The following is a 16,036-nucleotide window of genomic DNA, read 5'->3' as shown; positions in this document are numbered from 1 at the left end:
AAACATAGTGTTATACTATTCATTAGATTAATGAATGTGGATAACTAGTTATCACATCTAAAAATTGTCACCCCACATGTCATGTCAATATGTTGTTATAATACCAAAGAAATGAAATGGACAACTAATTATAACACTCCATGTCATCATTTTTTTCGATTTAATTTTTTATATTTATAAAAACAAATTTAATTAAAACATGTTAATTAAATAAAACCTACTTTTTTAATTAAACATAACATTTAAAAATCTAAAAAAAAACATTATAACAAAAAAAACATTTAAAAACATAAAAAATTGCATTTTCGTCCATAATTTATTCATTTTCATTTCAATCGTACATAAAACCAGTCAAATCTTCTCGATGTTGCTTGTGTTTTCATGCGTCTTGAATATCTACGACCCTATGCAAATATTTCACTGTCCCGAGTTGAAATTGCATGTGTCTGAGCTCTAAAGCCGAATACTCTACAATATTTAGTCATTTATCTTCAACCACCATGTTATGCATTATGTACATGAATACATAATATATTGTAGAACGCCTAGCTGATATGGTCGTGCCGTATGTTCAACGTTGTGCCATTTCAACTTTAGAGCTCCAAAAGCACGTTCCAAATCCATAAATCTTGGGAAACAATAGCCTCTAATACCAACGAATGCACTCCATGATGACCACTTGTGTACTGGCATTTCTACACCACAAGACAAATTCTCCATTTCCAGTGTGTGTAATCAATGCTTCCAAACATACGCGGAAAAACGTGTCTTTCTTCATGAGCAACATATAGTTGTTGTATATCATTCAACGAAGGTTTGCGCAAATTAACTTCACCGAAGGTTTCGAAAACACCTATCGTCAATCTATACAAACTTTCTCTTGCAGTTCTCTCAGACATTCTCATATAATCGTCAATCGGATCAGGCGACTCTCTCATTGCCATAAGCTTAATTGCAACAATACATTTCTACAACAATGTGAATCATCGCTTACCTCTAACATCATATCTCACTTGGAAAATTCATATCTAATGTCACAACTAGCATTTTAGCTAGGAAATTTTGTTTTCATGTAAACATCAACTATTGTAAGACTTGTACTCTAAACGAATATCATACTCTATGCTAAACTAAAATCATCCATTTGATTCAAAACTTCTGAATGAAGTTCAAAACCTAATACAATACATCTCATATATTCAACTATGGGTTGAAAACCCTAAAAATCTCAGTTCAAATTTATTATAGACTAGGATCCTCATATTGGGCCTAATGGGCCAATAAACTTTCAAATTGGGTAAGTTGGGCCAAGGAACCTTATTTGGGCTCTAATTGGACCCACATTCTTCAAGCTAAAGTATTTTGGGCCATGTTGGGCCTAAAATGACTCACTTCATTTTATGGGCCTTAATGGGCCATAGATGTTTTCTTGAACCTAAATGGGCCTAAAAACCTATTATATTCACTCTTTTGGGCCGTAAACCCCTAACAGGGCCCAATAGGTAGAAAAATTCCACCTTGGACCTTGTAGTTTCGAGTATATTCAATTCTAGCACTATATTTCTCCTCACACTATCCCATTCTGTCACACCCCCAAACCGGAACGGCGGAAACGTTCGGGGGCAGATGACGTCATGTATAGTTTCACAAAAATTGAATAATAGTAATCCAAGCAACAACAACCATTGTATTAATAGTATAATGTTTACATTGTTTTCGAAACATAAACAGCTGACTCCAAAAGTAAATAACAAGTAAAGACTCGAAACTACTATGCTCTATCTTCTTGAACCCAACGCGTGTACCTGTCTACTAATGTCCTGAGAATACAAGTAGGTTTTGAAAGAGTATCAACATTAAGCTGGTGAGTTCATAAGCGTTTTGTTTTAGAAAACTATTCTGTGTTCTTTCAAAAAGTGCGTTGTGTTTCTCTAGAAAACCTTATATTTTTTTTATGTAATGAATGTTAAGTAAAAACAAATGATTCTTCCTAGTTCCTCTTGCGAGTACTTAGTGTATACAAATCATATACAATCCAAATCGGACAAACAATCGATTGTGTGGTTCTGCCTCAAGCCTACAACCAAACAAGGAACAAGAAATGAAGCGGAGTCACATATCCCACTGCAAGTGGGATCTTCAAGTATATAACCCTAAAGTATGCACTAGATACTTACAGATTTAACTGTATTGGTCCTTTGATATCTGTTGATATTGTTCCTAAAAAATCCAATATTTTCTTATGAAAAGCTTGATTAAACCCATTCCTTCTATAATTACTTAGTTCATACTAGTTATGTATAAACCAATCTCGAACAAATAGTTAATTATGTGGATCTGCCCTAAACCCACAACCAAACAAGGAACAGGGAATGAGGCGGAAACCACACATTCCACAGCCTATCCGATATTCTTCATACGTAACTCGGCTGTATAGACTAAGGATTTATAGAATTAATAATGAATATTCGTTAATTGAATAATAATCCCATTGTCTGTAAAGTACTGATGTTTATCCTAGAAAATCCTATATTTTCCTTAAGTGTAAGTTATTGAAGTATCTGTTCCAAATCGAAGAGTACAAGTATCTACCATACTTATGCTGTTTAAGAATTGTTCTTTTTGAAAACTCTGGCTACCACCAATAATGTATAGTAGTTTTATTACATAAATAAAAATAGTTGAAAACGTATTGTTCTGTATACTGAAATTGTTGTGAATACCCTCCTCTGATCACTTAATACATACGAGTTGTAGAAATCGAGATCGAACGAACAGTCGATTGGGTGATTCTGCCCTAAACCCACAACCAAACAAGGAACAGGGAATAAGGCGGAAGTCATACATCCCACTACATATCAGAGGTTAATTTCATATCACCCTGATGTATATACTAAGAAATCCCCTAGTTATTAACCCTGATGACTTATTGTTAAGTACATTATTACGTGAACGAGTTGTTGTTTCCCCAATGAGTTCTTATAACCATACTATGGACGATAAACATTATGACATACTTCAAACGTCGTGAACTGAATGACGTTTGTCACCCTAGGTTGACTGTAGCTAATAGTCAAGGTGCGGGATTGTCACACCCGTATAGATATATACACAAACTCACGCTCTCCCTCCAGGAGACTCTGGTTATAAGGGGTAGACTTCCCAGAAGACGTGTCTCACATTGTAGTTCTCTCAACGAATCCACGAATAATACTATGAAACCCCTTTTGTTATTAACATGAGTTCTTATAAAATAGTACCTTTTATTTAATAATTCATAAGTTTGTTTCCCTGTTTTGAAAACTGTGTTTGCAAAGTTTGTATCTTAACATGTTTATAAAACTGTCCGCAAATCTAATAGTGGCTATGTTTATCATGTTTAGGAGGTTCTACGTTCAATGCGTGCTAATGATAGGAAAATATAATAAACCAAATTATATTTTTAAACACAAGATTACTCGTGCTTTTACTTGTACCCCCCCCCCCCCCTTAAAAAGCTTGTAAAATATGGGGGGTATGAACTCACTTGATTGTGAATGACTTGGATGAATGACAAAGATATGATGCTTGGTATTCTAAGTGAAGTCACGAGCACAATACGGTCCTATTAAGCACATATTAACATGTATAGGCCTAAAATTAGTGTCTAAAACCACTAACAAGTATAGGAAACACCCTTAGGATGTAGGAAACACTTACAATGAAGTGTTAGAACCAAGAATGATGGATAAAAAGGAGTTCACGGCCAAACCACCATGGGTTCACGGCCCAAGATGTGTTTACAGCCCATGAACACATGAAGGGTTTACGGCCCAAGATGTGTTCACGGCCCATGAACACATGAAAGGTTTATAGCCCATTCATGAACATTTGAAGGGTTTACGGCCCATCTATGAAGAGTTCACGACCCTATGAAGGGTTCACGGCCGTGAACTCTTCAAGATCATAAAGATGGTGATGAAAATGAGGGGGGGGGGGGGTTCACGGTTGTGAACCGAGTTTGCGGTCGTGAACACCCTTTGAAGAGTTTTCTGGTTCGATTGCATTCCTCTAATCCCAAGCTAACACTTCTCAACATCCAACTCTTAAGTGTACTAGGCTTAGAGACTCTCAAACTGACTCTGAGCACAATAAAGCGATAACAGAAACGAGTATGACTTTCGTTGATCGAGATGGCTTATAGGTAGAGATTTCGGGTTGTCACACATTCTCGGCCCAATTAAAAAAAATGAAATATGGAGACATATTAAGATCTTGACACCTCATTAATATCCTTCATGCAATTAAGCTTCATACACTTCATGTAATTACTCAATCTCATACTTCCATGCAAGGTTTCCCTCTCCTTCTCTCTTCTTCTTAACTCTCTGCCAAAGAGTGTCTCACCACTCTCATTTTCTTTCATTTCAACTCCACCAAAAAGCTCTCTAGAACATCAAGAATTCACCCACCATATCTCCAAATTTTCGAGTGCATCTTGTGAAAGATCAAGAACTCTTCATCAAATCTCATCACTTTTGGTAAGTTCTTGTTTGACTTTATGGTTTAACTTCAAGTTTACACCAAAAATCTCTTCTTAACCCACATCATTTCATGATCGATGCTCTTAGAACTTCATACTTCTCAAGAACACATCAAGGGTCGAGATCTTCTCATTTCCTCACAAAAAACTGAAAACTTGAAAGCAATGTGAGTTCATACCCCCTATTTTCGATTTTTACTTTGTTTTTGGGGGAGAATATAAGTTTTTTTGTGTAGATCTATGTGTGTATGCATGATTATGTGTGTTTTTCTAGTTATATATGTGTTTAGGTGTTGTCAACTTCATGAACTCAAAGATCGACTAAAAGATGATGATATTGGTATAACATAACACTTATTTCAACTTATCTTACAAGAAAAAGGTTTAAAATACATATAAGTTACTCAAAGCTAAGAAAAACTTCATAAAAGGGGCTAAAAGTGACAAAATGAAAAAAGAATGGGTTATTTGTGTAACTCACGGCTAGTAAGGGGTTCAAAAGATTTTTTTTTGCTAAACATGGCTAATTTGACATTTGAGACCTTATAAGGACTAAAAATGTAAACATTTTCATAAATGGGCCTTATTTGGGCTTTTCACGATTTTAGGCCCAAAAAATTGTAAAATTTGATCTTTTGTGAGCTTAAATGTCATTTTCAAGAAAGTTGTGCCAAAAATACAAATTTTTTTGATAAAAAGGGTTAAAGATGTGAAATTATAAAAATTTGGGCCAAAAAGATGAAATTATCTATTATGGGCCGAAATACATATTTTTATAAAAATCAAGCCAAAATGATATTTTTGACAAAAGTAAGTTAAAAATGTCATTTTTACAAAAACTAGCCTTAAATGCAACTTTTGTCCAAAAAGGGGCCTAAAATGCTATTTTTACCAAAAATGGGCCTTAATTGTAAATTTTTGGCTTAATGGGCCAAGAATGTCATTTTTACAAAAAGTGGGCCTTTTATGCCATTGTGGTAAATAATTGAATTAAAACAAGCAATAATATAACAAATGGGCTAATTTTTCCTTTCCCATATCATTGGGCCTTAGTGACCCATTTATACGCTTAATAGGTCCTGAATACTCTTTATATGCTTATAGGGCCTCATTGACCCATTAACATGCTCGACGGACATTTGATACTATTTGCGTGCTATTTGGGCCTGTAAATATCTTACATGTGAAATGGGCCTTAATTGTCCTTTTATATATATTTTGGGCCAGGGTTATATATCTCATTCCTTATGTGCCTAGAAATGATTTACATGTTTAGTGTGGCTTAGTCGTTCACTTACATGTTCATTTAGGCCTAGAATGTGTTTTATATGTTTCTCTTCGCGTAAATTCGATTAAGGATCTAGTGAGACGTGTTGGTTGACACCTATTGAGTGTACGATCGTAGTCTGTAGTTATAACTAGAGTCTCTTGGAGGGAGAGCGAGGGTTTGTGTATAGATCTATACGGAGATGACACCCTGTGACAACCCGAAATTTTCATTTGTATAATTTCTATATCCAAACACTCCAAATATTAGTAAAAAATATTTTATTACATTTTTGGCAGGATTTAAGTCAGTTGGTGTTTTATTTATTTTTTATTTATTTACGTGAAACGACTAAATAAGTGTCGTCGTTAGTAAAGTGTACCCGGGCAAAACAACCCAACACCTTAGTTAGGTGTTCACGGCCAAACAAGAGGTGTTTGGATCGTGAACACCCTTTTCCCCAAGACTCATGCATATAGCATGAGTTTACTCCTTTTGCCTTCATTTCTACACTTTCCACTCAAGAACACAAGGTTTTTCTCTCAACTATCATAAATTCATCCTTCCAAATCCGCCAAATGTAAGTGTTTCCTCTCTAAATTTGTTTATACAACACTAAATCTAGTGTTTATACATCATTTTCATCCATGGATTTTGATTTCTACTTAGATCTTCAAGCATCTTCAAATCACCAAGAACACACTAGTGTTTTTGGGTCTTAAAACCCTCTTACAAGCTTCATATAAGTAAGTATACTCCTACCTAGTTACCTTCCTAGTATGATTGAAAATTTATGGAATAAACCCCAAGAACAAGTGTTTACGGTTTGGGAATCTCCCAAAACCGTAAACACCCCAAAAAGGGGGTTTTGATGCCCTAACTCCCTCTCTAGCATGACTTATGGACTAGCAACTTGCTTGAATGATCTATGAACCCCAAAACTCGAAGTGGATAGAGTAACCATGAGTTTACTGCCGTAAACTCATGGGTTTACGGTAGTAAACTCCCCAAAAATGGTCCAAGGACCGTAAACTCCAAAAAGTAGGCAATTCATGCCCTAACCACTTCCTAAGCCCTTGAATCAACCCTAGAACCTTTCTTTGTGAAGCATGAAGCCTTAAAGCACACAAATACACCACTCCCATGAGTTTACGGCCATAAACTCATGGGGGATATGGTTCAAAAACCGTAAACACTCCTAGGTACTACCATTTGAGGAGTAAACTCCAAAGTGAGACTATACTCTCCTTAGATGCAACCCTTAACACCCTAAGCACTTGAAACAAGGTGTTTTCATGCATTAGAGGGTCTTTACTTACTTAATTAGTGATTAAATGTCTAATTAGATACAATTATGTATCACTACATGTTACATAGGATCCACGTGTGTGTTCAAGTCCTCGTTTGACACCTAGCATCCTACCCGACAATCCCATCCACTCCACTCACTGCAGGTGAGTTCATACCCCTTAATCAACCTTTTAAATGTTTTTAAATGCTTTTATGGGGGGGGGATACAAGTTGAATCAAACAAGTTATAATATCAATCACATGTGATTTATAACGTGTTACCAAAAGGATTTTCTATACTTTCAAATTACCTTGCCAACAAAGTTGTTTTAAACGTTTATCAAACTCATGTTCATGTTTAATTGTTCTAAAACTATTTTTCAATGCTTTTAAACTTATTCTATTTCCAAAGCATATCTACACCAATATATTTATATAAGTAAGGATTGAAGGACTTAGAACTGATAGCTCACCTTATTTCCTGTTCTTGTTTGATTGTGGACTTAGGGTACTCTGTTATCTGTCCGACTGTCGTTGAATTCTTAGTTATATATCATATATATTCGTGTTGGATATAAAGGTCTTCACTTCAATTCAACACCTTTGTGTATCAAAGGCATTCAACTAACATCTCTATTTTAACTATAATAGGTATAGTTAAGGATTACCACTCATTACTATTGTTACTATGATACTCACTATAGTTAGTACAGTTATGAGATTATACATACTAAATACTATACGAAGAGAACCCTATACACTATACGAAGAGAATACTATATACTATACAAGAGAACAAACATTCAATACATTATACTAATAAGTACATTATACTCTAATTATGAGACAACATACTAAATAGAATGTGATACACTACTTCTCGATACGACACTCCACTATGCGATCACCGTGTAACTAGAGCCTCCTGGACGGAGAGCGAACACTATGTGTATAGATCTATATGGGACGGACACTTCCACATCCCGACTGCTAGCTACAGTCTGAGCCGACTAGGCCCAGGGGTGACAAAACATCACTACACTACGTGTGACCTGGAGGGTCAACTGTCACTCTATTATCACTCAGCATGGTTACATACGAGTTCACATTCAGACCTTAAGTAACACATTAAGAATTAAAGGTAAAACGGACTCCCCGAAGTGTGTGTGTGTGTATATATATATATATATAATACTATTTGGAGTTTGCATCTCTACTATATTCAGCTGGCAGTGACACTGCTGGGGTAAAACCCTATTTTTCCCGATTTCTTTATATGAACGGAATTTAAAATTGTATTTTCATACTGATAGTTCCACTGGGAAAACTTTTACATTTTCAGAGAATTAAACTTATAAATAACCGAGTCTTAGTAGAAGACTACTTTTACTGGAAAATATAGGATTTTCTAAGGATCATACTATTTTCAAAAACTTGAGAACTGATATTATATTACATGATTGTAAACACTTTTATACAAGCAATGACACTAAAGACTTATGAACTCACCAACTTTATGCTGATACTCATTTTCAAAATAACTTGTATTCTCAGGTCATCAGTAGGCAGGTACAAATGCAAATATTGAGAAGATGGAGCACATACAAGACTCCTCTTTATCTTGATTATACTTTTTGGTGTCTATCAAACTGTACAGAACACGCTTGTATTACGATTACTATATTAATGCAATGGATGTTGTTGCTTGTTCTTACTATTATGCATTGTTATGATACTGTACATGACGTCCTCTACCCCAGAACGTATTCCTCCGTTCTCGGTTTTGGGGTGTGACACACCCCACACCTGAGTTGTTCGCTACAGTTAGACTAGGCCAGTCTAGGGTGACAAAAAACTTATTCTATTTTCCGTCGGCGTTCAACAACGCCAAGACAAGCGAATTTGTCATTATCTAGTATGGTTATAACGAATCACTTAGAGGAATTAACGTTATAAATATATGGGAGACCATTCTCTTTTCTAATTAGATTACTCGGGAACATACTCGCACTGGTACTCAACCTCGGGGGTTGGTATACCAACATTCTCTTTTACAGACAACATAGGGTTGTCTGGGGGCATTCTCTGTTCATTCTCTTTACATTTTCTTCATTCTCTTATGCATACTAGTAAACAATAACACACATGCATTAATACAAGATCGCACACAAACATACTGAATTGTTTTCAGAAAATACAAGATTTTTCTGGCGATACAAAGTCATACAAATCATTTTCACAAACATACTAATTTTTTTTTCAGAAAATATAGGATTTTCTGGTGATTACAAAATTATACAAATCATTTTCTCAAACATGCTAATGAACTCACCAACATTTTTATGTTGACCTTTTTAAATTAACTTGTATTCTCAGGAAACCGTTGAAGCAGGTTGAGCCAAACAAACTAATGGATATTTTGTTTCATCATACTTTAACTATTTTGGCATGTAATATTCAAACATAATATTCAATGTAAACAATGTATGTTGTTATATTACATGTGATGATGATGATGTTATGTTTCAATTATATACTATGTGATGATACTACAAAGATGAAGTCACACCAAGCCCCCAGATGTTTCCGCCGTCTGGTTCGGGGGTGTGACACCTAAACATATATTTAATATGTAAAAGCTATATTTGAAAGAAACAATGTATTTAAATTATGTAAAAACTATAGTTGAAAGAAACAATACCTACTTTCCAACGCGTTGGCCATCCGAACAAAAACATTTTTCAGCAAACGAAACATTCTTTTGAAATTGCATGGCTGGTAGACACAATCATCAGCAAAATAATCGTGAACTAGACATCTGTGCCATTCTTCGCGATCTATGTTTAACGCCGCACGTCTGGTTAATAGAGTAGTTGGATTTGGTTGTACAGCACGTTCATGCAATACTCGTACATCATAGAGACAAACATATCATCATCATTACTATCATCGAACAAATTCATTTTTTTGAAATGTATTGAAAGTATGTGGAATAGAGAAAAGTGGCGATTAAATAAATAATAGTATGGATTTTTAGGTAAAGATTTTTTTTTAATGTTATCGTTTTTCAACAGTCGAAATGGAGAAAAAAATCGCGTTATCAATCGTTACAACGCCAACAAAAGCCCACATAATGGGAGGGGGTGTCCCCCCCCCCCCCCCCCCCCCCCCGGTTGTCACGCCATTAATTACTGCCAGCTCACAAAAATGAACTTGAGAGTTGCCCATACCGTCCACTCTTAACATTAAATATAGTGTTGAAGTTTCATTTGTATAGTCTGGTCCTTTAACTTTGAACTTACTTATTTTTGTTTATTTTACATGGTTGTAATGTTCGCTATTTGGCATCCATTATGATTTGTCATGTTAATAACATGGGAAGATAAATCACAATGTCACAAATAATATGATGTTTGTTAGTATCTCATATTGGCTAGACGTTGTCATATATATATATATATATATATATATATATATATATATATATATATATATATATATATATATATATATATATATATATATATATATATATATATACACACGCTAATCCAACCAATCACTGGTCTTGCCTCTGAATCATGCTTATTAAAACTTATAAATTTCTTATAGGATACTAAACCAAAATTAAATAAATTTGAAATAAATATATCATGCATAACCACCCCAAAAACTTTTCTTGGCTCTGATACCATTTAACGCGAGTAATTATCAATAGTAATTTTAGAAAACAAATAGTTTTGTTTTTAGATAACGTATCTGTTTGTAACGAATTTGATTATTCTTATGAGCCGTCTAGCATCATGAATATGATTATTGTTTAAAATTGTACCTAGATTAGTAGGTTTATAAGAATCCTTAAGATTTTGCTCGGAGTTATTTATAGATTCTTGGATTTGCTGTATTTTTAAAAGAATATTTCTATTAGGAATACAATTCATCAAGATTTTGTTAGACATAATTAAATGATTTAAGCATGAATTTGGTTAATTTGATTATTAAAAACGAGTACTATTTTAACAAAAATTTCAAATCTTGTAGAATTAATAGTTAGAATAACTCGAAATGAAATTATCATAGAGAAACAAATACAACGATAAAATATTTTAGATAATGCCTTCTTGAATTAAGCTTGAATTACAATCAGTACATACTTCTGGAGAAAGAATTATTTGAAAATCTAAAGACTTTGAACATCTACTAGTAGAAAAAGAGACTCCTGGAGATTTTTTAGACATGGGATGAACATTTTTTAGAGAATGAATTTTTTCTTGTGTCTTTAACTAAAGGACAGTCTCTATTTATAATCATCTTGGAGTCCTCAAAGTCTTGAAATCATCTAGTAATATTTTTGCCGTAAGAACCCATGGCCAATCAATAGAAATAATTACTTGTAAGTGGTTGTCCTTGAAAGTGGTTGTCATTCATCTTTTGAAGCAATTGTCGTTTGTAATCAATGACCATCTTCTTTTGATAAAGCAAGCCATTATAGATCATCTTCTAAAGTTTTTTTTTTGTCTTCATATCATCATTGATCATAGATTTGATAATAATTGTTTATACATAAATACATGAATACATACACAGTATATATGCATTCGTATTTGAAAAACGAAAATTTGATAATAGAAGAAACGAAATATCCTACATTTAAGGTATTACATCAAATTTATGGATAATGATTTCTTATTCTTCATAAGGATCATCAAAAGGGTCTTGAGCGTCTTCAAATAAATCATTCTTTATAGATTTTGGAGAATCGTCAGAAACTGATGGAGTTTGGCGAATTTCTTGAAGTAATTTTTGAAGTTCTTCAGGGGAAGAGGTAGCAGCATCTTTAATTCTTGCAATTAGATCCACATCACTTTTGGGAAGACTGTTGATAAAAGTGGCTTCAACTTCTGGTTTTTGAATACACATTTCTTGATAATGTTAAATTACTGCTTGTTCACTGGCTTGAGAAATCTTCATTTTATCCCACCATTTGGAGCAAAATTGGCGATTAAGCCAGGGAGGAGAGGAATCCTTTTCTTCTTGATAATGAAAACTCCAAGACATTATCCATGGAACTTTAAATATCATGGTGAATTGTAACATGTATTCAAATTCTGGAATTTGTTGAATAAACAATTCTTTAAATTTGAGATATCCAGCGTAAATTTCTTTTGGTAAACAATTTGGAAGAATTCCCATATATTTGTACCAATTGATAAACCATCTTGGATATTCACAATTGAAGTTCAAATCAAAGAAGATAAACCATGAGTGTGAATAATTTTGAGTAAATAATGCCTTAGTCCAGGCATCTTGATAATCATAGTAAGAAAATATAGGATAAGCAGGATAGGTTATAAGAGGTTTTTCAGAGTGAAGGTTTGGAACCCAACTCTCTGGAGAAATGATTTTGATAATATGAGCTTTGCTAAAATCAATGTTTCCCTCTTTTGAATTAGAACGATGAACAAAATTGACTGAACCAGATTCTTGCAGAATAGCTTGATAATATTCCCGGGTTTTATATGAATCAATATAAAAGGTTTTCCCTTGTCCAAAGAGATGATTTGTGAGAATATGAAAACCTTGATGTAACTTATGGATTTGAAAATATTCAAGAATTTGAACTCTTAGGAAATTTGGATTAAGAACATAAGGAGTTTTTGTAGAAGGGCTAGGAGTAACAGATTTTTGAGTTTGAGGAGTGATAGGTTTTGCAAAAGGGCTTATTGTGTGGGTTGAAGTAACTTTTGGAGTAACAAGTTTTGACTGAAGGATATTAGAATAAAGTTGTGAATTCTTAGAAGTAGGATTTAAAGGAGAAAAACGATTTTGATTTTGAAATGGAACTAGCTTTTGAGAGACTGGCTTCTTGTCATCATGTTTGGAAGAGGACGACGAACTCATTTTCCCTGCAAAAATTCTCGAGAAAGAAAGTCAGGAAGCGAATTATTTTCTCCCTTTATAAATTCTATTTCGAAATCAAAGTTACCTAAGAGGGCTTGCCAACAAGCAAAAATTTGCTTGGAAATAATATTTTTTACATCTTTTTCTAAAATAGTTTTTGCAGTGTAACGACCCAAAAATCATGACTAAAAATTTCTTTTAAAACATTACTAAAACCATATTTATAAAATTGTATCATAATTCATAACATAATTTTCGAGTATTAATTCAAACATAATCTCATTATCAGAGTAAAACATTCCCAGGCTAACTAACTACGGTGTGTGCATTGCAACCTCTCCGAGCTCCTCTTTTGAAAACTGAGTACCTGAAACCAAAACTAAAAACCTTAAGCACGAAGCTTAGTGAGATCCCCCAAACTACCACATACCATACAATAACATATAAAGCACATACTGGGCCATGCCCACTGCATCGGACCGAAGTCCGGAAACTGCATCGGACCGAAGTCCGGAACTAACCAGGGTCTTGCCCTCTGCATCAGACCGAAGTCCGTAAACTGCATCGGACCGAAGTCCGGAACTACTGAGGCCTTGCCTCCTGCATCGGACCGAAGTCCGAGACTAGCTGCATCGGACCGAAGTCCGGAACTGACTACATCGGACAGAAGTCCGGAACTACTGAACATAGCATAGCATAAACATATCAACTAACACAACAACATATACTGCATGTTGCTACGGGCCATAACCCGGAACACATAACACGCAAACCTGTCTGAGCCACGAAGGCATCAAACATACTAACTACTGCATCAGACCAAAGTCCGGAAACTACTACTAATTGAACGGACCGACATTGTGGCCTTAGATCCGTTCCTACTGGAAGGAAACTCACCAGCACTGGCTGAACTTGCTGATGATCCCACTAGCTGCTGCCCGACAACTCACTGAACTCCTGCTCCACTAGCTCCTCGAGCTATCAATATCAATGCAACACTTACTCTAACTGACCCCCAAAAGACAATCAAATCAACTCTGGCCAAAGTCAAAGTCCTGGTCAAAGTCAACCTTCCAGGTCAACCCTACTCACCGAGTCCACCTACTGACTCGCCGAGTTCATATGCTCAGGGTCCTTCTATTTGCGACTCGACTCGCCGAGTCAGTCCATGACTCGCCGAGTCCAACAATTTCCGAGTCCTGTCCTGCCAACTCGCTGAGTCTCCACCCGACTCACTGATTCAAGTCTCAACTCGAAGGGTTTGGGGGTTTCGCGACCTGACTCGCCGAGTCCAAGAATAGACTCACCGAGTCCAAGGCAATCTTCAACCCACTCGCCGAGTTGTTCTTCCAACTCGCCGAGTTCATGCCCAACTTCATTTGACTCGACGAGTTGTTCATCCCACTCGTCGAGTTCCTCCTCATCTTCATGCTACTCGCCGAGTCCATTTAGATCTACATACATGCAGAGGACTTTTGAGTCATGCATGGACTCCAAACTGTAGATATACCCTTCACAATCCTATTCCTCACGTAAAGTTGCAAACTTTACGTGTAGAGATGAAGATCTAGGCAAAATATACCATAAACTAGGGTTTAAGGCAAAGAGGCTCCACAATCAACTCAAGGGCTGAAACTTTATGCTTCTCTAAACCATAATATGCTTGGATCTGAAGTAGCAACTCCAGATCCGGCTTCTAACTCGAGTGGACAACTAATCATGGCTAAAAAGCCCCAAAACTCACCACCAAAATAGATCTAAAGGAAGGGCAACGACTTAATACCTTCAAATGCTCAGAAATATCTTCCCAATCCCAGATCTATAGCCCCCTCCTTGCACCTTCAAGCTCCTTCTTCCTTCTCCAAGCTTTAATGCACTCTTCAAGGCAACAATTGGCTCAATCAATGGATATGGCGGCTAGGGTTCGACAGTCTGGGCTAAAGAGGCAGTAAAGGAACCCTAGGGAAGAGAATGAGGCGCTTAAATAGGCTCCAAGCCCCGAATTTAGGGTTTTCCTCGTACAGACCAGACTCGCCGAGTCTCCTTGGTCGACTCGCCGAGTCGGTCACTTACTCCTCGACCCGGATCCCGCTCGGACTCACCGAGTTCCTCCTTGGACTCGCTGAGTCCCTCCTTAAAGTTAGGGTTTCCTTTCCTTTCTTGGCCTTCAAAACTTTGGGTGTTACATGCAGATTGACGATCTATTCTTAATAAAAAAAACTTTTCATAAATAAATCATCTTCAAATTTCTTAATACATAAAACAATGCTTAAAATTTCTTTTTTGACAGTTGAATAATTTTTCTGTGTATCATTCCATGCACCCGAGTAATATCGAACCAATTTCTCTTTAGTTGAGTTAACAAATTTTTGTTTTAAAATTCCTCCGAATCCAATATCACTAGCATCGGTTTCAACTATGATTTTGGCATCGGGATGAGGTAAATTTAAACATGGCACAATAGGGACCTTTTGTTTTATATATTTAATTATATATGTATGTTTTTGAGTCCATGGTTCAGGATTGTCTTTTAATCTATTATAAAGCGGTTTACATATGATCCCTAAATCTTTGAAAAAATCATGGATATAATTTAAGCATCCTAAAAATCATTAAAGTTGCTTTTTTATCTTTAATTTCATTAGAAATTTAGTAGAAAATTGCAAGCTTCTTGTAATAGGTCTAATAGTGTTTTTGACAATATCATGTCCTAAAAAACGAATTTCATTTTTAAATAAATGCATTTTTGCTGCAGAGACAGCTAAACCATTTTGATAAATTAAATCATGAAATTGATTTAAATGTTTAAAATGTTGATCAATTGATTTTGAAAAAATTAGGACATCGTCAATATAAGCAATAGCAAAACTATTTATAGGAGTTATGATATCATTCATAATATTTTGGAATTCAGAAGGAACATTTTTTAATCCAAAAGGCATTACATTCCATTCAAAATGCCCAAAGGGAACATTAAAACCAGTTTTGTATTTATCTTCCTCATGAAGTTGTATTTGCCAAAATCCTGATTTCATATCAAAGTTTGAAAATATTTT

This window comes from Lactuca sativa, chromosome 2 (genome assembly GCF_002870075.4).
Source record: "Lactuca sativa cultivar Salinas chromosome 2, Lsat_Salinas_v11, whole genome shotgun sequence".
NCBI lineage: Eukaryota > Viridiplantae > Streptophyta > Magnoliopsida > Asterales > Asteraceae > Lactuca > Lactuca sativa.
Note: the sequence above shows the minus strand (reverse complement) of the source record.